We start from the raw sequence: 6,781 nt of genomic DNA, 5'->3' as shown, positions 1-6,781 counted from the left end.
GAAGTGCTGGGAAATGGGGGTGGGAATTGGTCATGTCCTGATTTCTGCCTTTCCCCTAAATGGGCCCTAATTTCAAGGAAGAACCCAAGGGGTGCCTTCCCATTCCTTCCATTCTCTTGCCCCCGCATCATTTGGAAAGCTGTGTGAGGGGCCTGGAACTTAGGGAGAAAGGTATTCTTCTTTTTTTTTTTTCCTTCAAACCCACCATGTAAGTGGCTACTGCTTTTTTCCCATCTCCACCGCTATTCAAAACCTAGGCTATGTCCTAAATAGTGGGTTTGAATAGTATTATGGGTTATTTTAAGCATTCCTTCATTTTGTCTAGAATCTAGAGTGGTGCCTGGGCAAGGCATTCTGACTTTTGCAAACTGCTTGCAAATTTACCTCCAGCCTTCCCATAAACCAGAGCTGGACTACCCACCTACCTGGGTGGGTGAAGGAAGGGGAAGGGGAAGGGGAAACGCAGTAAGGTAGCCCCAGTAGGAGAGAGAGATGAGTGGGAAGCCCCACTGTGTGCTTCGAAGCGTGAAGACAGCATTATGCTTGACTGGAAATAATCCCAGAGATCCTTCCTGCCCATCTTCATGGGAGCCCCCACATCCTGAGGCCACTCTACTCACCTGGTAGGGCCAGAAATGGGGAAGGGTGAGTCCTGGAGGCTTGTGTCCTCTGTGGTGCTTCTCTGAGCAAAGACCAGCACTCTAAAGGCCTGGGGGAAGGTGGCTGGAGGTTGTTTCCTTGCATCAGGCCCAAGTGGCTTTGTGTTTGTTATTTGGGCCTCAAGCCCATGGAGTCACTTAAGCCCAGGGGTTCAAGTCCTGGGGCCTCAGAGACCAGCTGCTGCCTTGATGTTCCTGGGTACTAGACCACCTCTCGTCCACTCTGCTGGCCTGAATTTCTGGCCAACACTCCCAGCCCATGAGTGGCCCTTCAGGGAAGTCCCACAATGGGTTTTCCCTGGCAGCAACAGCTGCTGTGGACCCCATGTGCTTGGTGGAGCTCAGTGAAGGAGCCAGGGGATCCCTGAATGCCAAATGCAGATTTTTAGGAGATGATATGATCCAGGCTGTATGATCTCATGAGCAAAGCCTATGAGATGTGGCGGACAAACTCACTCAAAGGCTTCAGTTCAGTTTTTTTTTTTTTTTTAATTTTCCTTCTTTTTTTTTTTTTTTTTTTTAGGCAGGGTTTTGCTCTGTTGCCCAGGTTGCAGTGGAATGGTATAATCTTGGCTCACTACAGCCTCGACTCACTGTAGTGATCAAGCGATCACCACTACTACTCACTGTAGGACCAAGCAATCCTCCTGCCTCAGCCTCCCAAGTAGCTGGGACTACAGGCGTGCACCACCACACCCAGCTAATTTTATATTTTTTGTAGAGATGAGGTCTCACTATGTTGCACAAGCTGGTCTTGAACTCCTGAGCTCAAGCAACCCTCCTTTCTTGGCCTCCCAAAGTGTTGGGATTACAGGTGTGAGCCACCGTGCCCAGTGGCTTCAGTTCATTTCTATGCAAGGCAGAGCTGCTGACATCAGTGCCTCCCTGGATCTGAGGTTCTGCAGAGCTGCTGATTCCATCTCAGTAGGAAATGAGGAACTGGACCAAGACCCAGAACAACCCATAAGATCCTCAGGTGTCTGAAGACCTCTTTAATGTACCTCTCCATTCTCTGGAGTGATTCCTAACATAACACTTAAAATGAAAAGAGCCCATTCAGTTCACCAGACATGATCTGAGCCCTTACAGTGTACCAGGCCCACGGGATGCTGGAACTACAGAGGTGACTAAGCCACCTTTCTGGCTCATGGGGAGCTCACCTCTGTGGGGGAAGACAGGTATGCCACAGATAGCTTCCCATCATGGAAGAGGTGCTATGCTAGGAATGCAAACATCCAGTGTGGTCCCGACTCACCATCCTCACAGGGGAGGGTGCTTAGGTCAGGCTGGGAAACTTCCTAAGTGTCAGGGAGTGACTGAGAGCAGGTGACTCCAAAGTGGTCTTAGCAGGTGAGCAGGTGATACCTAGCAAAGAAGGTGTGGGAAGTATTCCTGACCGTGGGAGCAGCAGTGGCACAGGCATGGGAAGAGCTACTAGTATTTCTATATGACTGGAGAGTAGGTTAAAGTAGGATGCTGGTATTGTGGAAAGGGAGGAGCCAGTCCAAAAGGTCCTTGCAGGCCACACTGAGGAACTTGAGCTTTACCCCAGAGGACCACAGAGAGGTTTTAGGTCAAGTCCAATTGGTATTTTAAAGATACTACTCCTCGGTGCCCGTGTGGTGAGTGGAAAGTTGTGGGTAGGAATAGATTAGCTATGTGCATAAAGTGCCTAAAACTCAATATTATTATTATTATTATTATGTGAGACGCAGTTTTGCTCTTGTTGCCCAGGCTGGAGTGCAATGGCACTATCTCGGCTCACCGCAACCTCTGCCTCCCGGATTCAAGCGATTCTCCTGCCTCAGCCTCCTGAGTAGCTGGGATTACAGGCGTGTGCCACCACGCCCGGCTGATTTTGTATTTTCAGTAGAGGCGGGGTTTCTCCATGTTGGTCAGGCTGGTCTTGAACTCCTGACCTCAGGTGATCCACCCGCCTCGGCCTCCCAAAGGGCTGGGATTACAGGCATGAGCCACCGCACTGGCCCCAAACACAGTATTATTAACACAATAGTTCTCTGCATACTCTGCTCACCTTCCCCATCCCCTCCCCACCTCATTCAGCTATGAGCCCCTGCACAGGGTAGGTAGAGGAAACAGAAGTTCTTGTCTCATATGGGCTGAGTCGGGGGCTCAGATCAGTCACAGATATCTGGGAAGATTCCATGTGGCATTCAGATTCATGGCTAGCAGCCTCTTAAAACAGGCTGATCCAAGCTAAAAGGGGGCCTAACTGGAAGGATGAGGGGGCCTGTCCCAGGAACCCAGGCTAGAAGTACAGTCAGCTCTGGAGGGCAGGGCGCTACAGGGCTATATCTCTCTTTCTCTCCCAGAATCCACACAGTTTCCTCTCTTGAGACTGGTGTCCTGGTTTCAAAACACATATTCTGGGACCCCACTCAGCTCCTGAATCCAATCCGTAAGGGTGTGGCGCAGGAATCTGTATTATTGATGAGCTTCCCTGGTGATTCTCACACCAGCTCAGGTTTGAGAACACTGAGGCAGAGTTTACAAAGATCCTGCAGAGGGCATGTGAATGGCCCAACAGAGGCCAATTGGCAGTGCGTGGTACACTGGACCAGGCACCCCACCCCACACCCACCCTGAGAGCTGAGGCCAGGGCAGCCAGTCTAAGGACAGGATGGATATCAACCATGGCCAGGCCACCCTCCTACTGGAACCACCGTTTGCTTTCATGGAGCCACCTTGCTTCAGTATCCTCACAGGATTGCTGCAACTGGTCATTTTGGGTTCACTTCCAAACTGCTTCAAAGATTTTTATTTATGTTTATATATTTATTTTTTTTAAGACAGAGTCTCACTCTGTCGCCCAGCTGGAGTGCGGTGGTGCGATCTTGGCTCACTGCAACCTCTGACTCCCTGGTTCAAGTAATTCTCCTGCCTCAGCCTCCCAAGTAGCTGGTACTACAGGCATGCACCACCACGCCCAGCTAATTTTTGTATTTTTAGTAGAGACAGGGTTTCACCACGTTGGCCAGGATGGTCTTGATCTCCCGATCTCGTGATCTGCCCACCTCAGCCTCCGAAAGTGCTGGGATTACAGGCGTAAGCCACCGTGCCCGGCCTATATTTGTATTTATTTATTTATTTATTTATTTATTTGAGACAGAGTGTCACTCTGTCCCCCAGGCTGGAGTTCCATGGCGTGATCTCGGCTGACTGCAACCACCTCCCAGGTTCAAGCCATTCTCCTGCCTCAGCCTCCCGAGTAGCTGGGTCTACAGGTGCCCACTACTATGCCTGGCTAATTTTTGTATTTTTAGTAGAGATGGGGTTTTCACCATGTTTGGCCAGGCTGGTCTCAAACTTCTGACCTCAGGTGATCTCTCTGCCTCGGCCTCCCAAAGCGCTGGGATTATAGGCGTGAGTCACCGCGCCCAGCCATGCTTGGATGATTTTTTCAAGGGTGGAATTCTGGCTTCTTTTCCCCCATCTCACAAAGGATCCTTAATCAGGCAACCCCAATGGGAAGTGTTAAGGAATGAGCCAGGCTGACCTGAAGTAGCTTCAGTTTCTGTTCCTTGGAAGCTCAGAATGACTGCGGCTGGAGCAGTGTGGCTCCCTTCCCTTCATTCTTCAGCGGAGACAGAGGAGGAGGGGTGAGATAAGAGGTGGGAGTGAGAAAGGAGAGAGGGAGGGGGAGATGAAGAGGGATGGAGAGGGAGAGAGTGGATAAGCAGGGCACAGGGAGAGGAAGCAGAAAGGAGAGGCAAGAGAGGGAGACACAGAGCACAGAGGAGGAGACAGGTGGGGGCTGGGGTGGGGCAGGGAGAGCCTGTGAGGTCACCCAGGCCACCCTGCTCTCGCTGGTCTGTTGTAACCCAGTCCATGGCTTCCTGCCACTGCAGTGGGCCCAGGGCTGGCTTAGTGCTGGAATGCAAGTGGCTGTGGCTTGGAGCCTCCCCTCTGGCTGAGGGAAAAAAATTGCTGACAAATCTGCTTGGAATATCTGAGTTTTTCCAACGCAGAAAGAAAACACACACACACACACACACACACATGCCAGTCTTATCATAAGCCTGGCAGAGCAGCTCAGGATGGAAAAATTTCATAATTGAGATGGATGGAGGAGGTGCCACTAAAACTGGTGGAAAACAAGCCCCACCTGCCCCCACTCTACGTGATGACACCTTTCCAAGAGCCCTCAGATCCCTCCCTGCTTTTGTCCCCCCTTGATCTGCCCTTCTTGTCCCCAAGTACTGTCAAGGACCTAGGAGATCCCCTTGGGAGCACTGGAGTTTGGTGACATACAGAAAGCCCATTCCACCAAGAGTTGAGATGGTGCCCCACCAGCCCTCAACCCTGGCCAGCTACAAACATCTGGAGGCAGAAAATTCACCCAGTGACCAGAATCTTGGAGGAGGTACATGAGTCTTAAATGGAGCTCCCAATACTACTCCAACTTCTACCCAGCCCCAGCAGGTCCTCGGGGACCCTCCATCCTCCCCAAACCAAACGATTCCTCCATCTCTCCATCTCTGGGTGCAGGAGGCGTGGCTTGAAGAGACGTTAAGAAAAAAAATCCTGGAATAGGTACAGGTTAATGGGCATCTCCAGTTAGCCCTGCACAGTGAGATCAGAAAGACCACTAAGACCCAAGCAAGGGAGGCAAACATGTACAAACTGAGCTGCAACTCATGTTAGGATAATCTGAACTTCAAAGGCACAATGGGCTTCTTGTGAGATCCCAGGGAAGGAGCCATGAGTGAGGTCTGGGTGACTGTGAAGGCTCTGGAGGACCTGGCGTTTGGACTAGACCTTGGGAGTGGAGCAGGGTTTCCATAGGGCGAGGAAACTGGGGAAAGATTTTGCTGATCCTTCAAGCTGCACCTACAAAGTGAGATCAGAGATTCTGAGCCCTGCCCTTTCTACCACACCAGCTGGGCAGGACAAAGGCAAATTCATGGATCTGAGTGGATATGAGTCCAGACTGTGATACCTGTTTGGGCCAGTCACATGACTTCTCTGAGCCTTGATTTTCTCACCTGTAAAACAGGAATGCCAGCCATTTCACAGAGTTGCCATGAAGATGAAATCATTCAAGCCAAAAGTGCCTGCCGCATAATAGATGCTCAATGTATGTTTCTTGAGCAGATACATGTAACATATGGCACTTTACAAGGGATTTCTTTCACAAACACATTTTGATCCTCCAACAACATTTTGTCATGGTCCCTGCTCTCAGTCTAGTAATGTAAAATATTACTGACCCCCATCACACATTGCAAGCAGCACTCACTTCTTTGGAAAGCTGAGCTCTGTATGCAACATGCTGCCCAAGAAGGAAAGGAAGCAGCACTGGAGACCTGTGTTTCGTAGCTAACCAAGATAAGGGCATTTTTTTCCAAATGTCTGTGGAGGGGGTCACACCATTTTAACTATTTACTGCTGTAACCCCATTTTTAAAGTGTAGTCTGTGAGCCATCTGAATCAAAGTCTCTTGCAAAATCCAGGCCAAAATCCAGACATACTGAATCAGAGGGTCAGGTCCCAGAATAGGCATTTTGAACAAACTCAGGTTCATAAAGCTTGAAAAGTTTTTGGGGCTGTTGTGCCTGTTGTTCTCTTAGTCTGGGACACTCTTGTCCAGATTGACAAAGGGCTTGCTTCATTCAGATCTGCTTAAATGTCTGCTCCTCAGAAAGGTCTTTCCTGACTACTCAATCTAATAGAGTAGCCTCTATCACCTTCATCCCCTTAATGTGCTTGATTTTTCATCAAAGTGCTTACAACCTGACATCATATTACTCTTGTGTCTGTTTATTGTCTGGCTCTTTCACTAAATGCAAGCTTCATGAACATATCCATTTCACTGTTGTACCTTTAGTGCCTAGAACAGTGCTTGATACATAGTGGATATCAGAGAATTACTCATTAAATGCATGAATAACTGCTCTATGCCCTTGAAGATTGCACTGGCCATTAGTGCTGATTGCCAAATATTTCCAGCTCTTTCCCCTTCTGAGCACAAGGTAGAATTGTACATCTGCTCCTGTTTGTAGAGTGGGGTCATATGACTAGTTCTGGCCAATAAGCTGTGAGCAAAAGTGACTGGAGCTTTTAAATGCTGATGTGGGATCCTCCAGGCTCTCTCAATTTCC

Source organism: Pan paniscus, chromosome 1, assembly GCF_029289425.2.
Source record: "Pan paniscus chromosome 1, NHGRI_mPanPan1-v2.0_pri, whole genome shotgun sequence".
Lineage (NCBI taxonomy): Eukaryota > Metazoa > Chordata > Mammalia > Primates > Hominidae > Pan > Pan paniscus.
The sequence above is the reverse complement of the archived record's forward strand: the minus strand, read 5'-3'. Positions refer to the sequence as shown.